Here is a 13,097-nt window from a genome sequence, read left to right as displayed (position 1 = left end):
ATTGTTGTGAGCCATCTTTTCAGAGGCTCCGCTGTTATCATACTGTTAACTGGGTTCAGATCACAGGTTGTACAGTGTGATTGGTGTGGCTGGTATGAGTCTTACCCGGGATTCAAAATCCTTCCTTATTGTGTACGCTCGTCCGGGCACAGTATCCTAACTGAGGCTTGGAGGAGGGTCATAGGGGGAGGAGCCAGTGCACACCACCTGATCCTAAAGCTTTACTTTTTGTGCCCTGTCTCCTGCGGAGCCGCTATTCCCCATGGTCCTTTCAGGAACCCCAGCATCCACTACGGACTCCGAGAAATAGAATTATCGGTAAGTAAATTCTTATTATTCCTACGCTGATGAAGGCTAGGAAAGACGTGACAGCAAGACTTTTTCACTGTATATGGCGAAAATAGGTTGCTTGGTGTGGCCAGGAAGGCCCTACAGAGGAATTCCAGGGGGGTCGATTCCTGCACTTCCTACAGTCAGGAGTGACTATAGGCCTAAAATTAGGATCCATAAAGGCCAAGATTTCGGCCCTATCCCTTTTTCTCTTAAAAAGAACTGGCTTCACTGCCTGAAGTTCGGACGTTGTTACAGGGGTGCTGCATATTCAGCCCCTTTTGTGCCTCCAGTGGCACCTTGGGATCTTAACGTGTGTTGGATTCCTAAAATCCCACTGGTTTGAGCCACTTAAGACCGTGGAGCTAAAATATCTCACGTGGAAAGTGGTCATGCTTTTGGCCTTAGCTTGGACTAGGCGTGTGTCAGAATTGGCGGCTTTGTCATGTAAAAGCCCATATCTGATCTTCCATATGGAAAGGGCAGAATGGAGGACTCGTCCCCAATTTCTCCCTAAGGTGGTATCATCGTTTCATTTGAACCAACCTATTGTGGTGCCTGCGGCTACTAAGGACTTGGAGGATTCCAAGTTGCTGGACGTAGTCCGGGCCCTGAAACTTTATGTTTCCAGGACGGCTAGAGTCAGAAAAACTGACTCGCTATTTATCCTGCATGCACCCAACAAGCTGGGTGCTCCTGCTTCAAAGCAGACTATTGCTCGCTGGATCTATAGCACCATTCAGCTTGCACATTCTGCGGCTGGACTGCCGCATCCTAAATCAGTAAAAGCCCATTCCACGAGGAAGGTGGGCTCTTCTTGGGCGGCTGCCCGAGGGGTCTCGGCTTTACAACTTTGCCGAGCTGCTACTTGGTCGGGTTCAAACACTTTTGCAAAATTCTACAAGTTTGATACCCTGGCTGAGGAGGACCTTGAGTTTGCTCATTCGGTGCTGCAGAGTCATCCGCGCACTCCCGCCCGTTTGGGAGCTTTGGTATAATCCCCATGGTCCTTACGGAGTACCCAGCATCCACTAGGACGTCAGAGAAAATAAGAATTAACTCGCCGGTAATTCTATTTTTCGTAGTCCGTAGTGGATGCTGGGAGCCCGTCCCATGTGCGGACTCTCTGCAATACATGTATATAGTTATTGCTTAACTAAAGGGTTATTGTATGAGCCATCTGTTGAGAGAGGCTCGGTTATTGTTCATACTGTTAACTGGGTATAGTTATCACGAGTTGTACAGTGTGGCTGGTATGAGTCTTACCCTGGATTCCAAATCCTTTCCTAGTAATGTCAGCTCTTCCGGGCACAGTTTCCCTAACTGAGGTCTGGAGGAGGGGCATAGAGGGAGGAGCCAGTGCACACCAGATATAGTATCTAATCTTTCTTTTAAGAGTGCCCAGTCTCCTGCGGAGCCCGTCTACACCCCATGGTCCTTACGGAGTACCCAGCATCCACTACGGACTACGAGAAATAGAATTACCGGTGAGTAAATTCTTATTTTTTTGCTGGCAGTGTATTGGTGACACTTGGACATGTAAGTTAAGTGAACAAGATGCTGACAGTGGGTCTTAAGTGGGGGAGTACAACTATACTGGAGGGTTGGGCTGAGTGGCATATGTGTTACAGGTTGGGTGTGAAATGTGTTCAGTGTTCTCTCTAGAATTTTTATTTTTTCCTGATACAGACAGGTACAGCTCGGCTTCTCACTTAAGCAAAGCTGGAGGGGTTGGCTGGCATCATCCTTACAGGGGAAGGTGGGTGCCTTAGACAGTGCGGGATGCGATGGACGTCCTCCTTCTGGCGCTTATGGCTCTGAGTAGCACTGTGGCATGTCCAGCAATTCCATTCAGCCAGAAGGGGGTTTTTACCAGATGGACCACCCGAAAAATAAAGCCTGTGGAGATCCCTGGTATAGGTGCAGTGTTAATTTTGACAAGGATTTTCAATTTAGTCTTGGTCTTAAGCCACATACACACTAGGCGATATTGTGAACAATATCTCCTAGTGTGTACACTCATCATTAATTATGCACGCTCCTGCGTGTTGTTAACGACCCCCTTCCAGACGAGGGAGGTCCTTGTTAGTGACAGCCATGCTGTAGATACAGCATGGCTGTCATAATATTTAGTCAGTGGATCTTTGTTCTCATTTTAGTTCCTGATATAAACTGTAGTTGAATATTACTTCTAGTCAAAATTTTAGTCTACAAAATGACCACTGTATAAGTGAGGTACATAGCATGTCCCTTATATGCCATGGTTACACTCTATATGTGACGCACACAGCAACCACCCTGCTTCGAACTCTACGTGGACTCTGTCTTGAGGCATATCAAAACTGCTGAGGTTCCTCTTTTCCATGTAGTAAGTCTTTTTCTTTTCTAAGCAAGTTAATTTTCACTTTGGCTCCTTTTTGAAGAAGCACAGTCTCTGTATGTTGCTCTTTAAATAGAGTTGTGTTTTGCACCTGTGATTCTAGGAAAATAAGGTCCAGATTTATCAAGCCTTGGAGAGTGATACATTTCACAGTGATAAAGTACCAACCAATCGGCTCCTGTCATTTATCAAACGCAGCCTGTAACATGGCAGTTAGGAGCTGATTGGCTGGTACTTTATCACTGTGCTATTTATCACTCTCCAAGGCTCAATGAATCTGGGGCAAGTGTTTTATAAATACTGACAAACATTGGTTTTAAAAGCTACATAACTGACAAAATGAAAAGATGCTTAATAAGATTACAGCATGTTACAGAGCAATGTAATGATGGTTGATGGGTTGTTTGAGTAGAGAGAGAGAATGTTTAAGTTGTGTGGGGACTCTGGCAGCTTCATTTCTGGTCCTGCCAGCAGCAAGCTAAAGCAATCAGGAGTATTCAGACCACTTCTCCACTTTTTGAAAGTTGTGCAGGACAGCCTTTGGCACTGCATTACCCAGCCTATGCACTTTCTATGTGGCTGTCTCACTGGGTGGGGTGGCACTGGTAGGATAGGCAGCAGCCCCTCTCTGGCTGTATGGTAGTCACCGCTAGTATGAGTGACACTGACTGGCTACACTATAGTCACCTTGTCAGTCACCACGTGGCTGTGGTGTCCTCTGCGTAAGCGATGGGTGTGCTGGCATGGGGCTGTGCAGTATGATCTGATGTCATGCCGTGAACAGTCGGGCAGTGCCTGAGTCTAAGTGCTGCTGCTAGTGCCTGGCAAAGACAAAACCGGTTTACGCATGTACCGATCCTGGGATTGGCTTCCCTTGCTTCAATAGATGTGTTAGTCATGTTGGATTGTGAGGTGGTTAGGGAAAAGTCTTGTATAGGAGTCTTGTTTCCAGTTTAGTAATTGTCCTGTAAGTGGAAATGCAGTAAGTAATGTGTATGTCTGAGTGGTGTAGATGTTGTGCACAGGAGGTGGCGAGCTGAAATTTGTGCGCCTCCTTCTATTCGTGGCCAAATGGAGCAACAATTGAAATGCTCAATCAGTCACACAAAAGAAATAACTGGTAAAAACAATTGAATCTCATGGACATCAAGTTTCAGGGAAAAGTTTGACACATTGGGGTCAATTCTATTCTCCGACAGTTGAATAGCGCCGGGAGTTTGCTCCCGACGCTTTTCAATTCAGCTCCAGTTAAGTCGGCGATGGCCTGTTCTCGCCAACTTAACAGGTAGTTTTGTCGGGAGAACGGACATTCTCCGACTTAACTACCCGCGGCGATGCTGATTCCCGACCGAATCAGCCTTGCGCCGGCCGAGCGGCAGCACTTTTGTCGGGTTTCTTCTCTCATCCCCCGGGATGAGAGAAGAATTCCCGACAATTGAGGGTCACTCGTCGCTGTATTGAATAGCGTCGGGAGCAAACTCCCGGCGCTATTCAACTGTTGCCGAATTGAATCGACCCCATTTAAGGTAAGTCTGTTCTGTTGGTTGGTGGAAAGAGTATCTGCTTCATTTTCAAAAGATCGACGCTAAGGTGGCAAGAGACAAAATGTAAATCTTTGTTAACACAGATGTTAATAAAAGCAAAGTGTATAGTACTTTAAAGAAGTGCAATTTACATTATATATACTCTACGGTCCATCCATGTCTGTACAGTATCAATATTACATTTGCATTTACTATGTTAAAAAAAATGCGTAGAAATTGGGATGTCACTTAAATTTGTATCGCCTCAAAGGTCCATTGAGGTGAAACAAATTTCGATGTCATCCCAATTTCTACCCATTTTATTTTGTTTCCATTGTAAATGCAATGGTAATAGTGATATTGTACAGACATGGATGGACCGTAGTGTGTCTATCTATCTATCTATCTATCTATCTATCTATCTATCTCGAGAGAGATATACTATCAAGACAGAGCAATCAGCGGCACTCAGAGACTGTAGATACCAAGGCTAAGATACAAAAGATTTTTAATCCATATTGGCAAAACAGGGGTGAGCCAACGTTTCGGGGCGCGAACGTCCCTTTGTCAAGGTGAACAAAGGGACGTTCGCGCCCCGAAACGTTGGATCACCCCTGTTTTGCCAATATGGATTAAAAATCTTTTGTATCTTAGCCTTGGTATCTACAGTCTCTGAGTGCCGCTGATTGCTCTGTCTTGATAGCATATGCATCCCAAGTTCCAGATGGCACCGGAGCACCATTGAACTGCAGGGAGAGTGCCGATCCGAATACCCACTATATATATATATATATATATATATATATATATATATATATATATATATATATATATATATATATATATATATATATATATATATATATATATATATATATATTCTATATCTCTCACTTTAAAGTACTATACACTCTTTTTATTAACATCACTAAGCCACATTGGGGTTGATTCAATTCACTGACAGTTGTGCGCTATTCAATACAGCGACAAGTGGCCCTCAATTGTCGGGAATTTTTCTCTCACCCCCGGGGGATGAGAGAAGAAATCCGACAAAAGTGCGGCCAGCGCGAGGCTGATTGTCGGAAATCAGCATCACAGCGGGGAGTTAAGTCGGAGAAGGCCCGTTCTCCCGACAATTCAACCTGTTAAGTCCGGGAGAACGGGCCTTCGCCGACTTAACTTGAGCTGAATTGAATAGCGACGGGAGCTAACTCCCAGCGCTATTCAACTGTCAGTGAATTGAATCGATCCCATCGGTGTAGACAAGGCGCATGTGCTGTTGCCTTAGTTTAGTGTTACATTTGAACATGTACTGCTTTCCCCTTTGTGAACATAAGCTATCCTGCAGATGAGTCCAGCTCGGTAAATTGCACAGAATTATTTTGTTATGCTCATTTACACTTCAGCTCCTGTGCAAAGAGAGTATAGGAAATAGTCTAAAAAAACCTCATGGGGGTGAGTGTGATCCAATTCTTTAGCGGGTATTTAGCTCTCTGCTAAATGTCCAGGAGCTATTCAATTACTACCTATGACTATCCCTGCGGCTGCATTTATCACCGATTTCTGCTTGCACTGTCCTGAGGTGCAAGCAGAAATCTACGGTAAGTAGGACTGCAGGTCTAGTAGGGAACTGATGGCTGCAATGCCAAAACTTAGCCCAGGAACTGCAGCTTGAAAAAGTGTGCAATTGAATGGATACTTTTCCACAAAAGAATTGAAGTACACACCTTGAAGGGGCATAGGAGTTGAAACTTTTGGTCAGAAGCAGTTGCCTGTGTTAAAGCATTTGGGTATAAAATCTTTGAACTCAAACAATAGCAAGGGTAGTACTGAACAACTCACGGACTTTGAACATGGAACCATCACAAAATGCCAATGTCTCAAAAATGTGGGTTTTGTCAAATTTGTTCCATGCTAGAGCTTTCTTGGTCAACTTTAAATTGCTGTTAAGTGGAAACTGCCCAGTTCAACAACAGCACAGCCACCCGGCAGGCAAAGCAAGGTATCCGAATGGGATTGTTGAGTTCTGAAGAGTGTAAAAATGGCCTGTCCTTTGCAACTCTCACTTCAGTTCCGAAGGCAAAGTCCACAAAGAAAGTGTTTCAGTAACTATGTGGATTGGGATTACATGGCTGAGTAATTGTACATGTTCCTCTAATCACTATGCACAGTCCCAAATGTCTGCTGGAGATTTGTACAGCATGCCCCCATTGGACACTGGGATTGTTATTTGTAATGAAGAATCACTTGCAACCAACTGGCAGTCTAATGGACAAATCTGTATATGGTGGAAGCCAGGAGAACTCTTCCTGCCTGAAGGTGTATGGTCAACTGTACATTTTAATGGAGGTGGTATAATAAGTCTGGTGCTGTTTTTAATGGTTTGGTAACAGGAAATGCTACAGCGTGCAGTGACTGCCTTATGTGAGCTCTCATCTTTGTGCCAATAGGAGCATAAACAGACTTCAACCCCATTGGAAATCATTGGGATGATTTAAGTCTCCTACAGAGAGCAATGCCTTTTTGCCTTACATCACTGCCTAACTTCATTAACTCTCTAGTGGTTGCAGGTGAAGCCACACAGCCATGTTCCAAAATTCAGTGGGTTTCTTTCCAGGTGTGTGGGGTCTGATAAAGGTCTATATTCATTTCAGCGTAGATTGTATAGCGCCGGGAATTAGCTCCCAGTGCTATTCAATTGAGCATGATGTGATGCCTGATGAGAGGATTTGTTCTCGCACCCCTGGTGGGTGTGAGCAGAAACCTAACAAAAGTGCTGGCGCAATGCTGTTTTCTGCTCTCAGCATGGCGGAAACAGCATTGCACGGGCACTTTAGTTGGAGATAATACCGGTTCTTGCAACAAAACACCCTGTTAGTACACGAGAACCATCCTTCTCTGACATAACAGTGCGTTGAATTGAATAGCTCCAGTAGCTAATTCCCAGCGCTATTCAATTTGCGCTGCATTAAATTAAACTCCGTGTCAAAATGGGGGATCACTTCCACATTACTCCTCTTGGGTTTGGAGTGAGTTGTTTAATAAGCACGTGACTGTGATGTTCAGGTGTCCATACATATGGCCAGGGTTGGTTGGTTTAAACCACCTTGTATGGCTGCTGGCGTAGCACGTGGGAGACACATTTATTTTTGCCACCTCCTGAGATTGCTAGTAGAAATGAGCAAAGAGACAAGGGTTTGGGTGCCCTAACTAGGCCAGGTTTAGCCGCTATAGGTTGCAAAAACCACATCTATTTGGGTGCGATAAGCAAAATGATTGTCACTTGGAACAATGAAATTGCTCAGTCAGAGGCACATTATCGCAGCCCCCAAATAATTGAATTGCCCCCTTAGTAAATGTCCGTAATAGTGTTCCTGGCAGAACGGGGGCAAGCTAGGGCACTGACGTGTTTCAGCATGCGCACTCCCCTTAAGGGGCCGTGGCCTGCTGGAGAGCGGGGCACGGCCCTGTCTGTGTCACTTTGGGGATGTTTCGCTTCCCCAAGCTTTCCCCTCAATGTGAATATATACCATGTGTACGACCTCTATTTACTGGCAGTGATCGGAAACAGCAACTTGTACCATCCGTGGGATACTGCGGCCTTTGGGTGGGGAAGACATATTGGACTAAAATTGCTAAGGGTGACACTTCAACCACTGTAAGTTTAGTATTGGAAGGATATGTTGAAGTAAAAATAATCCTTGATTATAAGAATAAAATGTAAAGGTAGGAATTTAATTGTTTCACCGTCTGGGCGCAAATACTGTGGACAACTGTTATTTCTGCATGCCCACTCCTGAGTAGGCAAGAAGAAATGTGTGAAGTCTAGTGTTTTTTTTTTTTTTTTTGCACGTTTTCCTTCTCACTCAATAGTACCGATGCATTTATCTGCTTTACGCTGCTAAACCTGGTCTATTTCTGAACAACGAAAAATGGGCTCCCAGCGTCGGAACAACAATTGAATATTACCACGTCTAAAGTGATGGGCCTACTAAAACAATTGATCCAACACCCAACCTCCCCCACACCAATTGTGACAATCCTACCTCTAACCTATTAACATTGCTTGGGAAATATGGTGTGCAAATCCTTTTCATGTGTGTTGGGACTATGGATATGTAGTGTCTGCACATAGCTAAATGCTTTCTTGACTTGACAAGCCGAAATCTATTATAATGGAGCATGTCTGAAATGGATGGCCAGTTGATTCATTTTGAAAATTAAAACCCAACAAGGCTTTCTCAGATGTTTGTACTATAATGGACAGGTTATGGTTTGAGATGAACAGTTTGGTACCCCGTATTGGGTGCGCCTGATGTGTGTGAGCCCATAAATAACTGGTTTGTCTGCTCATAACAGCTAATCCATCTAAACTACTACTTTGGCTGTCCAAACTCTACATTTGGGTGCCGACTTATCGCTCACTTCAGCTCGCACCTCCAGAGGCTGCGGCTGTTGGTGCCCAAACAGCAAAATTGCTCATTCTCCGACTTAACTCCCCGCCGCAATGCTGATTCCCGACAGAATCATCCTCGCGCCGGCCGCGCGGCAGCACTTTTGTCGGATTTCTTCTCTCATCCCCCGGGGGTGAGAGAAGAATTCCCGACAATTGAGGGTCACTTGTCGCTATATTGAATAGCGCTGGGAGTGCTATTCAACGTTCAGTGAATTGAATCGACCCCAATATGTGGTGTTCCAGTCTGAAAGTATGTGCTATTTTTAGTTGGTGTTTAGTAAATATTTACTAAGTGACTGGGATTCCCAACACTATTCATGTCTAAATGCCCGTACACACTGGCTGATATATCGGGCGTTCTCTTGAACGGCCGATATATATCGCGGATCCGCCGGCCAGTGTGTACGGCCGAAACGTCTGTGAACTCCGTCGTTCACAGACGTATCGCGTCGGCCCCGCAGCACAGCCGACGGCCAATATATCTATCGATATATTGGCACGTCGCTGTGTGTGTACGGCGGTCAGCCGACTGCCCGTACACATGCTGTGGTGGCCGGCGGTGATTGACAGCTGAACTGAGCAGGCGTGTGTACACGCCCGCCCAGTTCATGACGTCAGTCCCCGACGGATCGGGCAGTGTGTATGCTCGACACACTGCCCGATCCGTCCATAAATATATCTGCAGATCAGTTGATCTGCAGATATATCTACTAGTGTGTACCCACCTTAACTTTTATAATGGTTCAGTACAGTAGTTCCCAAACCCAAGGCACCCTGTGTTTTTAAACCTATCCATGCTAACAAATATGTGACTTAATACCTCAGTCAGTTTAATTATACCATATGTGCACAAGCATAGATATCTTTTTAAAATCCGGTCTGTTATGGTACCTTGAGGACCGCATTGGGAACCACTGCCTTAGTATTTGAAACATTACACATCTATACAGATGCAAGACCACATCATTCTGGTCCTGCTCTGTCGTATCTATTTTAATTACTTGGATGGGCTAACAGACCCGGGTTAGCTGCATAAAACTGCTAAACCCAAGCAAAGTGCTGTGTGCGAGCTCCGGGGGCTGCAAGCTGAAATGCCAGTTCCGGCATCTATTTGCGCCCTCTCAGAGCAACAATTGAATTGCTCCATCGGGCACCATCTAGTGCAGGCTTTTTCAACCAGTGTGCTGTGGCCAGTTGCAAGGTGTGCCGCGGAGCCAGAGCAGCTTCCTGCACCTTCAGAGTGAACTGTTGGCCCAGGCTCTTCTTAGAGGATCAGTCGTGCTCCGGCCGTGACTTATGCCTTGAAAACGGTGTGATATAATAGGTCATGGCCGCCGCGTCTCGCCACCCAGCCAGCCCACCTGCCTGCTTACACATCTTCCAGTTCCCGCCTGCATACACAGCTTTCGTTGCCAACCCACATCCACACCAGCCAGTATTCGCAGAACTCCACTATGAACAACCCCCGCCACTGAGGGACAGGGAGGAGGACAGCTGATATTTATTTCATTTCTCCTGTGGGGAACAATAGGATTTATGTGGGGAGAATAAAAATGTATGGATTTATGGGGGGGAACAATGTGAATAATTCATGTGGGGAGCAATAGGATTTATGTGGGGAGAAATGTGATTGATTTATGTGTGGAGCAATAGGATGTATGTAGGGAGCAACATGATTTATGTGGGAGCAATGTGATTGTTTTTTTTCTGTGTAGGCCAATGTATGTGTGGATTTTTTTTTTATTTTTTTTACTGTGCGGGCCAATGTGTGTGTGTGTTGGTTTTTTTTTTTCTGTGGGGAACTGGTGGTGTGCCTTGGCAATTTTAAAATATTCTTTGGTGTGCCGCGAGTAAAAAAACGGTTGAAAATCACTGATCTAGTGACTGCCAGCACGGTAAACCATTGAATTCCCCCACCCCCTATGTATCAGACTTCTCCAGTAGAAGTAGGCATAGGGGTTCCGTGAGTGGTGTTCTGTTCTATTTTTTTTTTTTTTTTTTTTTTTCTTGAACTAATTTACAATGGTTGACCTGAATATTGCATGTCATTGTCCTAGCATAAAAACACAGCTGCTATTTCACAATACTCCAAAATGGAGAACTATTAATAGGTGCTAGGATGGACATCTAGAACAGATGCATACAAATTCTTTCAGATGTCTATGTGCAGCTGTTGGACACTGATGCCACACACAGAGTCTCTGTTACATTTCATGTTTGTGTTTTAAGGGATTGTCCACTTTCTTATGACTTTCATTTTAGAACAGTGGGCTTTTTCCCTAACTTTTATGAACTGCATTTTGCTACCAGACACATGGGTTTCATATGCCTCTGGGATATGACCTTTGCATCTCATGCTAAGAGGCCAATACAAACTCTTTCCAGGGAAATGCAAACATTGCATGATGTTACAAAGACAACGCAAAATCACTGAAGTAAGCACAAGCAATCTGTGTACAGTGCAGTGATCTGGTGGAAATCCTAACCATTAATAAAGCACTGACCTGTTATTGGAGGGGTGGGGATGTTATCCAATTCTTATCACAGGGCTGTAGCTCCTGGGTTAAGCTATTCAATTGCTTATGCTATAAACCTGAGACTTTCACACTGCACAAATAACCCAGTATCGACCCGGCATGTGCGGTGTGAAAGGGCCATGGTCGAATTCCCTGACCCGGTAATTGAACTCGGGAATAAAGCAGTGTTATTCCCAGGTTGAATACCGGGTCAGTGGAAGCATGAACGGGCTCCCTGGTCGATGGAACCCGTTCACTACATTGGGAAGAGGTGGTGTGGAGATGAGCTAATCTCCCAGCTCCGCCTGTGCCCCCGCTGCAGGTCTCTCCCCCATCCCCCCCCCCCCCCCCCCCCCTTGCTGCTATGACAACTGGCCCGACATAGGTCTAATGCAGATCCCACCCAGGAAGGACCAGTTTCCATTCCCCAGGTGGTATCCGGCATTGGAGGTGTGAAAGGGGTATTGGTGACCCAGCAAAAGTATTCACCTGTGCATTCTTAAATCCACAAAACATGACCTGTTTGCGGTACTTGAACTGTAGTTAAGAACCGCTGGTCTAGAGCATGGGTTCTCCAGCTCTGTCCTCGGGACCCCATACAGTGGTTTCCCCCCCCCCCCCCCCCCCTCCCCAGCTATCAGCTGAATCACAATTAAAATAAGTAGCGCTCTACCTGTGGATATTTTAAAATGTCTGTGAATGAATAATACACCTGTGAACCTGTGGTCTAGATCTGGGGTGGGCAATAAGTGTCCCTCCAGCTGCTGTTGAACTACACATCCCAGCATGCCCTGATAGCAAATCTGTGGCAGGGCTTGCTGCGATGTATAGTCCCATGACAGCTGGAGGGCCGCTTATTGCCCACCCCTGATCTAGAAGAAGCATAGTGGTCTTGATATGTGCACCACCTCTACAACAGAAATGCTGATCTCATTTTCAATAGATTTTATTTCTGTGTTTTTAGTATGAAGTGTAACAGAACAGAAACTACCACCTGAAACTGCTGCTTCAAGTTCAGATCAGTCAAAGAACATCTGCCACAATAGTAACCAACAAGACCAAAGAAGAGAACTTGCGCTGAAGACACAACGCTTGATCTGAAACAAGAAGTTTGTGCCTACTCAACAGCTACACAAGAGCACTTCCCAACGCTGCTATTAGTCTTTATTTTATTCTCAGCGCTGCACTCTGCATTTGCACTGTGCAGCGGGAGTCGTCTTTCTTAGCTCAGTAGATCATTTTCTCTCACTATATCTCTTTTTAATACTAGCAAACAACCTTCTGAAGCATCCGCTGGCCGCTAGAATCGGTAATTACTACTGAAAGTGCAATACCTGAATATCTAAGCAAGGTGGGTATGTTCATTAAATGTAGCGTTTCCTTGTAAGTTAAGCTATGTGACCAGAAATCGTTTACACTTATTAACTTGTTAGTGTCTTCATTTCTGTCTGTAGTGTTTAATCAGTGATTTTTTTTTTTTTTGTAGTATCTTTTATTTTTCCTATTTCCCTATGTGTTCTGCTAGTTTTTGTCCCAAGAAGGGGTGGTTTCCAATGTAAAACAAACGGTACAATCAGTATTTTTGATGTTGCCACTGGCCTCTAGGGTGCGTAGACCTTCATTTTGACCATTCTGTAAAATGTGCATTTATTTTACAGAACTTTACTGTAGTAGCCAGGGCTTTTGGAAAGCTGTAGCCTAGAGGGTGCGAGGTGGCTAGCCATACTAAGGAGGTTCCATTCTATATTTCCCTGATATAAGTGATAATTCCTTTTTCAGAGGGACATTTATTCTTACTCCAGTGCTTTATTTTACCTTGTGCATATGAATGCAGGTACTAGGCACAGCTTTATAATATAACATGTGCAGAGAGAGTCAGATTTGGGTGTGGT

General features: G+C 44.9%; 1 protein-coding gene across 3 annotated transcripts in view; it reads left to right on the top strand.

The window, feature by feature from the left end:
* CSDE1 (cold shock domain containing E1) overlaps positions 1-13,097 on the top strand; it is a 281,875-nt gene that overhangs the window by 26,793 nt on the left and 241,985 nt on the right. For all 3 annotated transcript variants that reach the window (XM_063955435.1, XM_063955436.1, XM_063955434.1), the window contains exon 2: positions 12,170-12,556. The gene's annotated coding sequence lies outside the window, so the exon portion shown is untranslated. The remainder of the gene's footprint in view (positions 1-12,169; positions 12,557-13,097) is intronic.

Source organism: Pseudophryne corroboree, chromosome 2 (assembly GCF_028390025.1).
Source record: "Pseudophryne corroboree isolate aPseCor3 chromosome 2, aPseCor3.hap2, whole genome shotgun sequence".
NCBI lineage: Eukaryota > Metazoa > Chordata > Amphibia > Anura > Myobatrachidae > Pseudophryne > Pseudophryne corroboree.
This window is presented reverse-complemented; position numbering and strand designations above follow the sequence as displayed.